This window comes from Manis pentadactyla, chromosome 2, assembly GCF_030020395.1.
Source record: "Manis pentadactyla isolate mManPen7 chromosome 2, mManPen7.hap1, whole genome shotgun sequence".
NCBI classification, from domain to species: Eukaryota; Metazoa; Chordata; class Mammalia; order Pholidota; family Manidae; genus Manis; species Manis pentadactyla.
The window spans coordinates 30,416,181-30,432,165 of record NC_080020.1 but is presented as its reverse complement, the minus strand read 5'-3'; positions in this window follow the sequence as shown (position 1 = coordinate 30,432,165).

Below are 15,985 nucleotides of genomic sequence, written 5' to 3'. Positions count from 1 at the left end.
ATCATTGCATATAATCTTTCTTTAAAAATTCCTATATTGTAGGCTATACTTGTCATCTCTGGCTTCTGTATCTCTCCCCTCTTTTCATCTTTATCACTTTTCTCTTCATTCTGGAGAACTTTCTAAAACTATTCTTCTGTTTCTGATGAAATTGGCTACAGTGTAGATTCTACTTTCCCTGTTTCCAATAAAAATTCCTGCTTGTGATTTTCATTTCTTTGTACTGTCTTTTCATCCCAGACATTTTAAGAAATAGTATCTTCTCTGTTTATCTTATTAAGGATAAATTATCTCCCAAATTGTGCTGCTGTTCATTGGAAGATTTATTTTAAAAGAAAGACTTTCCTCTGAATCTCTGACACTTGACTCTCCTGCTCTCCTGCTGCACATTTTCTCCCCACTGAGCTCTTCGTTTGGAGGATGGTTTCATGGTTATTTGTTCACTCTCTGTGACTTGATCTTTCTTGGGTTTTGGTCTAGACAAGTAGAGTTTTTTGGGTTTTTTATCATTGTTAATACACACACACACACACACACACACACACACACATACACTTGCTGTCTTAAATCCTATGCTCACAGAGAACATGGAAATCTTCGCATGATGAAACAGTTAAGCTTAAAGAATGGCCGAATATGGCACTCCAAAATACGCCACTTTGGCCAATGGATTATTTTGAGCTAAAGCACTTGAGAAAGGAGGTGCAGGAAGGCTGTTCTAATCTTTCCTTTTCTTCCTGAAAACGGGAGATAAAAATTCCCGTGTGAAAGGTATTCTCTCTAAACCATAAGAAAAGAAACACTTTTCAGCAGAGAATCATAGCAGGGAAAATTGTGTACCAACAGACCTTGCTAAAATAATTCTTATCTTCCTTTAACCTCTCCATATACTTCACTTTTCCACAATTGCCCCTCTTTGTTCAAGCTCATACAAAGACATACAAGTGGGTGGGATGAGGAGGACGTCAGTAAGTGGTGGGGAGGCAGGTTTTTGTACACTACTATAAAAACATGTAGATTTTTTTTAAAAACCTTTAAGTTTTACCACTTCTTTGAGCCTTCATTTCCTTATAAGGTCTCCCTTGTCACCGAAAACTTCTTTTAAATACAGAGGTATGTTTTTTCTCCTATTAATCTGTCTTATGTCAATTTAATTCTCAAATCCAGCCAAAAAACCCTAAGAGAGTGGAGGTAAAATTTTGCTTCCCCTACAAGCTAAAGAGTCCTAACTTAGATGCCCATAGGGCCAGGCGGGCAGCTGAAGGTAAGAAGGCAGAGGGACCTACATCCTCAGGCAAGGGGCCCCTGCTCAGCTCTGGTCACAATCTCGATGTTCAGCAATAAATCCAGATGCCCATACTAACAACTAATTTGGAATCTTTTAAAACATGGTGCAGACCATGTGACACACACATGCAGACTATATTTAGCCTCGGGGCTGCTCGCTAATATCCCGAGTTCATACACGCTGCTAACCTGGGTTTTCTTAAACAGACCCAAACAGGCTCTCTTCTCCCATCTCAGGGACAAGCACACTTAGTAGCAAATCTGAGAAGGGGCTTTGAGCATCAAATATGGGAGGTGGGGGCTGCACAGCAAAGTATTCACGGTCCCTTCCAACCTTAGAGCTAAGTTCCCTCGAGCCTCTCACTGTACTTGACAATCTCCCACTGGCACCCCCAACCACTTTCTGTAATCCTCCTCAGGATTACAGGGGCCTCAGGGCCCCTCAGGGGCCTCAGGAGAGCCTCAGGGGCCAATATCAGTCAATCCTATTTTGTGTCTTTCCTTGTACAAAGCATGTCCCTATTACTTTTCTCTTACCATTTTCCACTCTGGGTGTTATCATATAACATGTAACCAATGTAAAATTTATTAATGCAATATTTTATATTTTTACATTAAGCCTTCAAAATGATCTCCTTGGGAATTTTCTCTATTTTTTTTTTCTCCTGGCCAGGTCTGGAACTGGCTTTTGATAAACATTTACTGAAGTGAAAAGTATTCTTCTGCTATTTTAGACAATAAGAATGAACTTTCCAATCACCCAGTTTTTATATTTAAAGGATGAAGTAGATTCCCACATTCAGTTTCCCATCAAATCAGCATCTGAGCCCTAAGTGCCCATCTGCACCCTAGGTCCCAAGCTGCGGGGGCCTTGGACAGTTAGGTCTGTCCAAGGTTACCAACTGTCTCTGGCACCACCTGCTGGCCACTCACTGCATCCGTGAGCCACAATGGATGCAAAGGAATAAGGGTGAGCCAGGATCCGTTTGCCTTGAAAACCAGAAATATCCTTAAGACCAGCATTCAAAGGCTCAGATGGACACAACAGGAAGTTCTTCTCAGGAAAATCTCCTCTCTGCTCATCCTTTCTCTGCTTCTAGGAGCCAAACCTTTTTTTTTTCCTAATAAATGTAGCCACTGTGTTGTGTAAGGAAGAACAACCGTAACTACGACACCACGTTCACCATCTAGTGAGCATTTACAACACGGTCCGCAGGTCAGGACCTCGCACTAGTCCCAAGGTGGAAGGAGCTGCTCTGGGAGGATGAGACCCGTGCCTAGTTGCTCACAGACCACCCCTCAGCCACACGGCGTTGATAAAGAGACTTCTCCTTTCCGTGCCTTAGGGAGTGCTAGCTGACTAAACAGCAAACTCTCCAGCTCAAAAATCATCCCATGAAGCTATGAATTTTAGCATGAGGCCTTCCTCTTACCATCCAAACTCATACTGTCCAACAGGGAGCCACCAGCCATGTTATAACTACTGAGAACTTAAAATGTAGCTATAGCCCAATGAGATGTGCTATGAACGGACAATGCACACCAAATGTCAAACAGTATGAAAAAAGAATGTAAAATACCATTGTCATGGTTTTTATGATGGTTCCTGTTGATATAATATTTTTATTATAAAGAGCTAAATAAAATGTTACTGGAATTATTTCACCACTTTTTATTTTTTATTGGGGCACTAAATAATTTTAGATTTCATTACATGGTTCATGTCATATTTCTATTGGACAACACTGATCTAAATGACTGAATGCTTAAAGAGTATTTCATCAAAAGAAAGAGTATCTCCATCCCTAGGATCTTTTTATGTAATCACTTGGCCCACTGTTGTATGAGTCTGTGAAAAATAAAAATGCCTGGGTCTCCTGTTCATAGGAGGAGCCACTTTTGCCTGTTGGTACCTTTGAAGATCTTGAAGATAGTCTCCTTGGTGCCAGAGCCAGCCTGCCCAGGAAACCTTGTGAAGTCTTCTCTAGCAGACATCCTAGAGCAGTATGAGGTATAGTAGAAGGAGCTCTGGTTCAGACATAAATAGAAGGAGTCAGGAACAATTCAAGGAAAATCTATAAATGATCAATACATTTATGGAAGATGTCATCTTATGCTAGTGATCAGAAGAATGGAAATTAAAACATAAGATCTTGTTTTGAGCCTATCAGGACACAGACGTTTAAAAAAATTATAGTCAGAGTTAGCGAGGGTGTATGGAAATTTATTCCCAGCCTGAGAGAGTTGAAGTTTACCCAGCCTTTCCAGAGCATAACTTAGCAATACAGAAGAACAACCTAAACCAGCATGTCCACCTCTAGGGATTTCATCTAAGGCAATCATCACTGCTGCGCACAGATATGTTTCTGTAGGGACATTCCTTATTTTGAGAATTATAATAAAAACAACACCAAATGAAGGAATTCTTAAATTAAGTCATATTGAGAAAATAGAATAGTATGTTGCCATTAAAAGTTGTATTACAAAATTCTTCATGATAAACTCCTCCTCTCTCTTGTATCCACACTCCTCAGTTCAGCCTACTTGAACTTTTCATAGTGGAGCAGACCATGTCACTCTCCTGAGCCTAAAGCCCTTCACTGCCTTCACCTGGTATCTGGATGAAGGCCCTAGTCCATGTACGGCCCTAGGGATCTGGGCCGGCCTCCCTCCAGCTTCGCCTCCTGCCAGCCTGGCCACAGTGGCCCTCTTTCAGCCCACAAGCCCTGGAGAGCTCTTGTTAGCTCTGGGCCTTCACTCATGTCACTCTGATAGGATTTTACCTGCACCCCACTCTTGCTGGCAAAGGCCTCTTTATCCTAAAGGACTCTTTTATGTGCTATTTCCCCAGAAAGCGTTCCCTAACCCTTCGGCCTAAAGTAGGTCTCCTTGTTTCCTGCCTCCTAGCATCCTCTCTTTCCTTCTCTGTGGCTTACCAGTTTTGACTCAGCATTTATTACTGTGATTATTTGTTGAATGCCAGTCTCCCCACCTGACTGTAGGACTTAGCTCTCACCTGGCATGTAGCAGATGCCTGATAAATGCACGCAGAATAAATAAATGATATTCTAATTGGTAAAAGGCAGGTTATAGTGAAATAAATCAGAGAAAGACAAATACAGTATGATCTCACTTATATGTGGAACCAAAAAGAAAAGAACTCAGATACAGAAAACAGATTGGTAGTTAACAGAGATGGGCGAGGGGGTGAACAAAGGGTGGTCAAAATAAATAAGCCTGGGGATGTAATGTACAGTATAGTGACTATAGTTAATAACATTGTATTATATATATGAATGTTTCTGAAAGAAGTAGATCTTAAAAGATCTCACCACAAGGGAAAAAACAGTTTTTAACTACGGGGGGCAGTGAATATTACTAGACTTAGTGTGGTGATCATTTTGTAATCTATATAAATATCAAATCATTATGTTGCACACCTGAAACTAATATAATGTTATATGTCAATTATATCTCAATTTTAAAAGGACAGGTCATAAAATTATATTAGTAATAAGATCCCAATATCAATAAAAATGTGTATATGCATATAATTGTAACATACCTGAGCAGAGAATCCAAGGTGTTAATAGCAACTATCTCCGTGTCATGATTTTATCTTCCTTCTTTTATCCAGATTTCCTACAAAGGACACATCTAACTTTCAAAATCAGCAGAAAATTTATTACAAAATAATAATAAAAACTAAGGCCCTGGGTTTGAGTCCCTGCTCTTACTAAGGGTTTGATCTCGGGAAACCTCAGCTCTTCACAGCCTCTTCACTATAAATGGGGCTGAGGACACCTGTCTGGACTATCTCAGAGAAGAATTAATGGAATAGTGCACTTGCAAAGTTTTGCACATATTTTAGTAATTACTCTGGGTGTTTTGAGGTGTGAGATGGAAAGACTGTGTAGGGTGATGGACATTCGCCTGGTGGTTGTATAATTTGCAAATACCACAAGGAGATGACAGTTGAGTGACTGGAAACCATTTTTGACAGGCATATTGATGGTGGTCAGCACACAGCGAGGTTAAGAGCTGGAGGCCTTTGGGACACAGGAAGAGAGCCACTGTGGGGACAGAAGAGGGAGGAATGTCTTAGGAGCAGGGACATCTCTTCTCCTTTCCCCAGACCCCCACGTGCTGGGAAGCCTCCAGCGCCCCAGAACAAGTTCCCAGCAGGGGAGAGAAGGGTGTGAGCTAAAGCATGAATTGGGAGAGATGGCATCTTTGGTAATGAATAACTCAACCTGGTGGACTCTTTCTGCAGTCTCTTAGCAAACATCCAGTGATTATAAGTATCCTCTGTTGGTTCTTTTTCCTCAATCTTTTGCTGGTTGAACACAACTCCAGAGAAGATCTGCTCTCGCTCTGATGGAAGACAGCAGCTCATTCAACTCATTTCATAAATATTTATTGAGCACTTACATGTTAGCCATAAATATTTATTGAGCACTTACATGTTAGTCACTATGCTAGGAGCAGAGGCCAACACAGGCAAGGCACTGTCCCTGCTTTCAATCAGCACATGATTAGTCATGATGATCTTCTGGTCATAAGTTCCCTCAACCTTTCCCAGCACAGCCCACTCCTTGACTCCTTGCTTTGCAGCCCTAGCACAGCCATCTTAGCATCTATCCCACTGAACTGTATCTGCTCACCTTGGAGCCTATCTCCATTAGCCTGTAATCTCCTTGAGAACACAGACTCTATTTTAAATCTGCATCAGCAGCAGAAGTGTGCCATACATGCACAATAAACGAGCAAGTGAACAAATGATGTAATTACCTGAGTAAGTTCATAATCAAATGCCAATAAAACAACAAAGACTGTCTAGAAAGTAAATGTTCAGTGAGGCTTTGTGCTTTGCAAACCGAATAGAGGTGCTACCTTTGCTCGTGCATCCTTTCTGTAGTGAACAGGCTGGTGGTGGAAGAAGACAGGCACAGGAAATAAGGAGCTGCTTCTCTGAGGCTCTCTCTGGTACAGATGTAGCTCTGACACACATGCTTCAGTGACCCCAGAGACGCTCACAGCTCAGACTTCCAACAGACTAAAAGTTCTTCCTGAGGAAAGTACCTGCATTTATTGGAGGCTACCATCAAAGACATAGGTCATTCCTACCTCAAATTATGTTACACAGGGTATAAAACTGGACAAAGTGGTATATACAATAGCTTGTGTCAAAAGGTACCCAGAATGGTGAAGGCCATAATCTGAGGAACAGGAAGGCTCTGGAGATGGTTGATTCAAAGAGACAAAATTCATGGGAGGTATATGACTTCTAGTATCAAAATGACCAGGAGAGGGAAAACAGGTGATACTTTTTCCTTATGACTCCCAAGGTCAAAGCTAGACTCCACAGATAGATGTTAGAGGGAGGCAGGTTCTTGGCTCAAATAAGAGACACATGTCAGGAAATAATCATAACCGATGTAAGTTTGTAACTGAAGGCCAAAGAATAATAAGTTGAACAGAACTGTCTTTGAAATGCTGCTTTCAAAGTTTACAGAAAGAATGTTTGACAGTCATGCTGAGGATATATAAGTGAGTCATTTAGTTTCCTGTCTACTGGGAAAGAACGCTAAACCTCACACCCTGTGCGAGTGCTCTTCTCAAACCGAAGAGCTCAGGGCCTTCCAAACGGGCCTTGGCATCTCAGCAGCGCGCCTTGCTCATCATGGCTCTACTTACCTTGAATGCATTTCAGGTCCACTAGGCCCAGCTAACATCTCTACAATGCACTATCCATGGATCATTATGGGCCATAATTATCCCTCCATACCTCAAAGATCTCATCACCAAGGTCCCTCTAATTTGACCTCTTTGGATTTGTCATTTCAGCTGTCTGAGTATTTGTGTTTTGCCCTCCAATTAGATTTTAGTCCCCTTAAAGAAAACACTATACACTTTTAATCCACAGGAACCTGCACAGTCTTGCATTTAACAGACCCTCATAAATGTCCACAGATCTGGTGCTGCTGGATTTAAGCCAGAAAATGGAGGGAACCCATTCTGTCAAGGTCTTGGAAAACATCTGTGTTTTTTTCATCACAGCATTTGCCATCCATCACAGAGGAGACTGAAACAGAAAGAAGTCGAGTAAAGTACAAGGTCATTTGCAGGAGCCCCAGCAACTCCATTCTCCAAGGTTGGACTGTTCTCTCCCTGTCTCCAAATAGCAGACCAGATGGTCTCCTAAATCTTGGCTTTCGTGGTTTACCTCTAATTACAATGTTAGTTAGCAATGAGTTCAGCGATTCAAAATCACTAGTAGATACTTTCCAGGCAGTCGGGCTTTCTCCTGCTCTCACTACAAACAGAATGGCTTTGTCATCAGCCTTGCTCTTGCTTCCTGTATAATTGCTTAGCTGTTTTGAAACTGAAATGAGCCCAAGGCTACCAAACCCAGCTGAAAGCAGTGAGCACTCCAGGACACAGGAGGCAGCAGCCGCCAGATGGCTAACTGGCCTCCAAAGGTACTGCAGTCAAACTGGGAGACACAAATCAGGAAACGCTCCTCAATGTGCAAATACCACATGCCAGGTGTTGGACTCAGAGGTGCACATGTGCTTGCCTAGAAGTTTTGTGAATGTGGGTAAGAAGAGACCCTTAAAAGTAAATCCTTGGACTTGTAAATGTTGAAAGAACTTTTCAAGGTCATCTGATCTAGACCTTCCCAAATGCATACATGCCCCATCAAAAGAGCTCATCCAAGTTCTGTTAAAACTTCCCATAAAGGAAATTCATGACCTCAGGTCCATTTGGGGACAGTTGTTTTTAGAGTCTATTTTTCCTAATATGCTCAGCTCCTTACTTCAACTCCGACTTACTGGTTTCCACTTACTGGTTATATTTTCTGGCTCTATATGACATACATAACTTATAACTGGTTATATATATATCTTATTGGTTATACTTTCTGGAGCTAAGGAGAAAAAAAGGGTCTACTCATCCATAGAATAATGCTTTTCAAACAATTAAAGAACCTCTCAAGTCCCTACTAAACCTTGATTTCTTTAAATATCCCTCAAGTACTTAACTGCTCATTATTTGATTTTATCTCAAATTTCTGCACTTAACCTACCCCCATTCATTCCCTCAGGCAATCTGTTCCCTGCCAGAGTCCTGCGGACGCAGCTTGCTCTGGTTCCATACCACATGCCCCCACCTCCTGGTCACATTTTATTGGTCCAGGGTGGGCATCTGGCACAAGCACAGCCACCCATTGGCATCCCATAACATCAGTTGGCCAAAGAGAGAGGGGCTGGGCTGGTCAGTCTGTTCTCAGAAATGCAGTGGACTGCTGAGAGACTAGCCAGGTAACTTGGTGGCTGAGCTGGAGAGCCATGCAGAGGCAGGGCAGCAGGGGCCACCTGAGGCCCAGGGCGAGAAGAGTACACAGAGGAAGGAAGCATTTTAGGGAAGACAGGATTTTAGAACAGGTGCAGAGAGAGAAGCTGAGGCCCTGTGAGGAAGTGAGATTGACAGAGGGGCCCTTGCTGCCTTTCCTAAGACCAGAGTTGTAGCTTTTCTGGGATCCCAGGGATCTTTAGCCTTTCAATAAAGGGTGAAGAAAATTGAGAGAATCTCTATTCTTGCAATTCTAAGACACTGAGCTTAATGCTGTTTTTGTCTCATGCCTTGCCTCTTGGAAAATAGTTATATTTTTTTTCCATGTTGCTCCACTTCTTCAATTGTGTTTGCCATATGTGTGTGTGTGTGCAAGTGTATGTATATGTGTGTGTACACACATACCATGTAAAATAAAGTCTAAGTAAAGCAGCTTAGAAATGATAATGTGACAGTAACAATGCAAACACTTATGGTCTACTCACTGTGTACAATGTACTACTGCACTTTATACAAAGCTATGGTGGCAAACCTCAAGAAGTTTAGAGACTCTAGTAGAGGAAGTAACATAGTCACATAAAACACAGCAGACTGTTATTTGCTAAAATTACAGATAAGAGTTGGGGTTGGGAGGGTTTTATTATTTGTTCCTTTCTGTACTATCAGACTTTTCCAACAAAATAGAGGCATGACTTTTTATGTCAAGAAGTATTACTGGGGCAAGGAAATTTTGGACCATTTTTTGTTTTCTTCCATATACTTTTCAATATGAAAAAAAGCTTTGGTTTTTTTAACAAATAAAGGAGAACTGAATGAGAAATGTAAGGTAAAATACAGACATAAATAAATCTGGAAATATAGGGGAGAGAAAAACCGCTGACTGAGAAGATCTAGGAAGACGTTGTAGAGATGAAGCCTTTTCAGTAGGCTGTGAGGGATGGAAACATAAAACAGGAGGAGATGTGGGGAGAAGGTCCTTTAGGGAGATGCAGAAAAAACTGTGAAGGCAGAAAGGTATGAAATTAGGTGGCATTGTTCAGTCATGGCTGAACAATGACTGCAGGGCAGGAAACACCTGCCTGGTTGTCTGGCCTGATCTGCAGCAGATCTTGAATGCCCAGCAAAGGAGAGACATGGCCAGAGTTTTACTTAAGGTGGCAGCAAGAAAATGGGAATAAAGAATTTAGAGCCAGGGCTGGTGCTGAGAAGTCATTGCAATACCTAGGTGTTTCAAAAGTCCTTTCCCAAAAAAGTGACAGTTTTAAGCATGCTAAGCTGTCAATATGATAGTTGGATTGTATGACAAGCATGTTTGGCATTGCCATGAAGCACATTTCAAGGCACCTGTGACTACTTATCTTTTCCATCCATTTTATCTTCAGCTAACTATAGCACCCAGAATGCTTGAAGGAAAGATTGAATTCAAGTATTTCTGGTTTCTTCTTTGGATAGGGTGGGGTAGGGAGCATGCTGAGGGCTTGTATGAGAAGCCAGTAACCAAATAAGTCTAAGTTGAAGGTGGAGGTGGAGTCAAAATGCAGAGTATCAAAATTTTTACCTGTAATTTAACCAGGCAGAAAGTGATGGTGGGCATGAGTTGGAACTTCAAGGAGATTCTGAACTTAAAACTTGTTCCATATGGTTAGGCTGTGAATAGTACACTCTTTTCTGAACCAGGAGTTTTGAGATATTGCTATCTAACTTTGTTCAACTAAAAAGATGTGCTCCTTCAACATGATAGAACCCACATGAACTTATAGAAAACTTACAAGGGTCATAGTTCAGACTCCTCCAGCCTAGAACCCCGACCTTATACCAATAGACCACAGTTTTTTCTAGTCCATGGCACACTATGTACCTGGATGCAATTCAAGGTATTTGGTGAGGTTGAAACAACCTCAGAGATTCTCCACTTCCAGATACATAGACTTCTTAAAGAAAGGTGAGTCACAGTCATGGAAAATTATCAACCTTATATCACAGAATAATCTTGCTGTTTTAACATGCAATAAACTCTTCACTTGTGGGAACAAATGTTTGAGGACCTTTCTGTCTACACAAGAGATCATGAAACAGAGCTAAGGTAGAGGCAAGGAAATGAGGCATGCATAGGAAAGAGAAGAGAAGGCATTTCAGAGGTAGGAATTATAATATTTAAGGACTAAGTATAAAGATTCAGAAAGAGAGAAGGAATAAAGATAGAGCATTCACTCAATCAACAATTGTGCACCTTGTGCCCACCCTGTGCCCAACATTGTGTTGGGTGTGGAGGTTACAGCCGTGAGGAAGACCTCACGTCGCTCACTCTCTGGTAGCCATGACAGACAAATGAGTAGGAAATTACAACAAAGTAGGGAAAACATGATGCTGCTGAAACAGCTAAAAGGAGAATTTTAAAAGAGGAGGCATCAGAAAAGATGCCCAAGAGGTATCAATATTAAAGTTGAAAATTAACAAAGGTATTATATAAAAATTAGCCATGTGGATGGGAGATCACAAGAGGAATGGATTCAAGGCACATACCCTGAGTCAAGACTGCAGATTTAAATTTTGATTCTGCCACTTGGCAGTCATATAACCTTGGGCAAGTTACTAATTCATTTTCTGTCTCATTATCCTTATACATTAAGTGGGAATAATAATTCCTTCCTCATAGGGCTGTGGTAAGAATGAAATTAAACAAAGCTATTGGTACAGTGACCGGCACAAATAAATGCTAAGTGAATGGTAGCACTTTATTACTAAGAAGTAACAGTATGTACAAAGGCCAAAAGGTAAGAAAGAACATGGCAGGTTAAAGGGAAGTAGTTCAGTGTTTCAAGTGTGAACAATGTACATTGGGAAAATGGCAAATGTTGAGCCTAGAGAGGAAAAGTAGCATCAGGGAGGCTCTTAATATGGCTTAGACGGGCACAGGGTGCACTGTGTGTCATGGGACAAGACATGAACTTGGAGAGAAATCCAGAGCATTCCTCTAAGTACTAGCCACAGGGATTGCTTAACAACCATTTTATGACCACTTTCCTGAGGTGTTTGCATTTCCCAGAGGGAAACAATGGAGATGAAATTCAAATAAGAGCTGTAAATGCTAGGTCAAAGAATGAGAAGCAGCCAGTGGATAAGGAGTAGTAGGAAATAAGAAGATAGCCAAGTCCTTGGACCAAAGCTCCTAGAACAGGAATGGGTCTCATTTGAATAATGTGGTGGAAGGAAAGGGCACTTTATTAAGACTCCATTTCTGACCTATCACTTATTCACATGAGACAAAACCACTCCATTTCCCCATGACTTAGTAAATAGTGGGGAGCCTAGACTGGTTATTACCAGTCCAGGAACCACAGACAAATAAGAATTCATGAAGATGCTAACATAGGTTCATATCTATTTCCACAATCTATTCTCTATGCTTTTTTAAGACGTCAAGTCAATACTAATTCTTTCAAGCTGGTCCAAAGCTCCAGGGTGCATTGCACATCTTTAATTGATTCATAATCACTGAAAGAATAAATTAATTTGCTTGTTTGGTCTTTTAAAAAATTGAAAAGTATATATTTGTCTCACCTGAGGGTTTTCATCCCTGAACAAGTTCACCATGGATTCAGTGAAACCAAATAATGACAACAGAACGTTGAGGATAAAAAGGGGCTCATACCAAGCTTCATTCTCACAGCAGGAGGTCGAGCACTAGAATCCTGCCCTCCTCCCTCTCTGCCCCGGCTCAGCCTCTGCCCCATGCTCTGCTCTCCTCTCTCCTGCTCTCTTCCTCTCTTCCATGGGATCTCGTCTATAGGTTCTGCTCTCTTGCTTCCCTCTTCCCTCAGCACCAGGCAGAGCTCTTCTTATAGCAATTCGAACACTAATGGCTTATTGCTAATGGGTATGCAAGCATGTGCCCTCTCAGTGGCCTAAGTATTACCTCACTGCATGCCCACAATGGGTATCAGATGAGGACCTTGGCCATGGAACTTCCTTTTTCCTACAATATTAAAAGGGGTACTTGCAGTGAAGAAGTTTGACGGCACTGGACCAAACAGTTTCAAAAGGCCATTCCAGCTCTAACATTCTAGAATCCTACTTTTACCTACTGTCAGATATATGGTGAATAAAGGTCTATAACCTCAATGTTAAAAATATGGGACTCAGAGTCAGCAGGTCTGGGTTCAAATCCCAGCTCTGGCACTTGCTAGCTGAATGACCATGGCCAAATTATTTAACATCTATAAATCTCAATTATGTAATATCTAAATTGAGATTAAAATAATATTTTTCCAGCAAAGTTGTTGCAAAGAGTAAAATATGCAAACTTTAGTCATTGGCATACACCTTTCTGAACTTTGCTTTATCTGCATAAAACCTGAAATATTAGGTGATATTTTTCTTTAAATTAATCTATGTTTCCAATAAGTTAACATACTGTAACAGAAACTTTCAGTTGCTACCATAGTAGAAAAACAGTATCACTATAAATTGATAATTACTATAAGAATAAAACCAATGAAAATTGTATTGAAGATTTATCTCAGTAAATAACAACTAAAATTTTGCTAAATTCTAGCTAAATACTATTTTCTGCTGCAGGCTCTGTGTCTGAAACTATTGCCCCTTATTTGTTAAAATGGAGGTAAGAATGAAGTTAAAAGATCAGAGCTTAAGAAATAAATGAAATAGAGACTAAAAGAAATGAAAATAAGAGCTGGTTCTTTGAAAATATAAACAAAATTGATAAACCTTTAGCTAGATTCCTCTCAAAAAAATGAGAAAAGACTCAAAATCAGAAATGAAAGGAGAAATTACACCTGGCCCCACAGAAATGTAAAGGATTAAAGGAGATGACTATAAAAAATTACATGCCAACAAATTGTACAACCTAGAAAATGGATAAATTCCAAGAAACATGCAATCTTCTAAGTCTGAACTAGGAAGAAAGAGAAAATTTGAACAGACTGATTACTAATAATGAAATAGATTAGTAATCAAAAAAATTCCCAACAAACAAACAACTAGGATCATATGGCTTCAAACCCTTCTTTTTGAAGGACCATATGGCTTCATAGGTGAATTCTACCAAATATTTAAAGAGTTAACACCTATCCTCAAACTATTCCAACAAATTGAAGAAGAACAAAAGCTTCCAAATTCACTCTGCAAAGCCAGCATCACCCTGATACCAAAACCAGACAAAGACTCTACAAAAAAAGAGAATTACAGAGAAATATCTCCAATGAACATAGATGCAAAAATCTTCAACAAGATACTAGCAAACCAAATTCAACAATTCACCAAAAGGCTCATGAACCAGGATGAAGTGGAGTTTCTTACAGGGATGCAAGGATTTTTCAACATCAAAAGGTGATACATCACATTAACAAAAGGAAGAACAAAAACTATATGATAATCTCAACAGATGCAAAAAAAGCATTCAACAAAATTCAACATACATTTATGATAAAAATTCTCAACAAAGTGACTTTAGAAGATATTAAACATAATAAAGGCCATATATGACAAACCCAAAGCCAACATCATACTCCACAGTAAAAAGCTGAAAGCTTTTCCCCTAAGATCAGGAACAAGACAAGGATGCCCACTCTTACCACTTTCATTCAACATAGTCCTAGAAGTCCTAGCCACAGCAATCAGTCCAGAAAAAGAAATAAAAGCCATCCAAATTGGAAGAAATAAGTAAAACTGTCACTATTTTCAGATGACATGATACTATATATAGTATCATATATATAGTATATATAAAGAGAGAAAAATATATATAGTATATAGTATCATATATATATAATAAGAAAACCCTAAAGACCCCACAAAAAATACTATTTGAACTAATAAATGAATTCAGTAAAGTCACAGGATACAAAATCAATATATAGAAATCTGTTGTGTTTCTATATACTAAAAACAAAAAGCAAAATTAAGAAACCCGTTTACAATTGCATAAGAAAGAACAAAATGCCTAGGAATAATTTTATTCAAGATGAAAGACCTATACTCTAAAAACTGTAAGACACTGATGAAAGAAATTGAAAAAGACATGAATATATGGAAAGCTGTCTCATGCTCATGAACAGAAAGAATTAATATTGTTAAGAATGGCCAAACCAAACTATAGATTCAACGCAATCCCTATCAAAATTCCAATGGCATTTTTCACTGAACTAGAACAAATAATTCTAAAATCTAAATGCAACCACAAAAGACCCGGAAGGGTCAAAGCAATCTTCAGGAAGACCAAAGCTGGAGGTAACATGCTCCCTGATTTCAAACTATATTGCAAAACTATAGTAATCAAAATAGTAAGCTACTGGCACAAAAACAGACACATAGATCAGTGGAACAGAGCTGAGATTCCAGAAATAAACCCATGCTTATATGGTCAATTAATCTAAGAAAAAAGAGGCAAGAGTATAGACTGGGGAAAAGACAGACTTTTCAATAAATGGTGTTAGGAAACTGGACCATTGTCTTACACCATACACACACACACACACACACACACACACACACACAAGAAAAACTCAAAATGGATTAAAGGCCTAATATAAAACCTGAAACCATACAACTCCTAGAATAATATAAGGCAGTAAATTCTTGGACATCAGCATTAACAATTTTTTTCTGGATATGTCTCCCCAGGCAAGGTAAATGAAAGCAAAAATAAACAAGTGGGGCTATATAAAACTAAAAACATTCTACAGAGCAAAGGAAAACATCAGCAAAACAAAAAGTCAACCTACTGTATGGGAGAATATATTTGTAAATGATATATCTGACAAGCAGTTAATATCCTAAAGAATTCATATAACTCAACATTAAAAAAACAAATAATTCAATTAAAAAATGGGCAGAGGAACTGAATAGACATTATTCCAAAGAACACAGATGGCCAACAGGCTCATGAAAAAATGAACAACATCACTAATCATTAGAGAAGTGCAAATCAAAACCACAATGAGATATCACCTCACAACATTCAGAATGGCTAATATCAGTAAGACAAGAAATAACAAGTGTTGGCAAGGATATGGAGAAAAGGGAGCCCTCGTACACTGTTGGTGGGAATATAAATTGGTGCAGCTACTATGGAAAGCAGTATGGATAGAGTTCCTCAAAAAATTAAAAGTAGAAATACCAATATGACCCAGTAATTCCACTTCTAGGAATTTACCCAAAGAAAAAAAAATTACTAATTTAAAGAGATACATGCACCCCTATATTTATCATAGCATCATTTACAATAGCCAAGATATGGAAGCAACTGAAATGTCCATTGGTAGAAGAATGGATAACAAAGATGTGGTATATATATGCAATGGAATATTACTCAACCATAAAA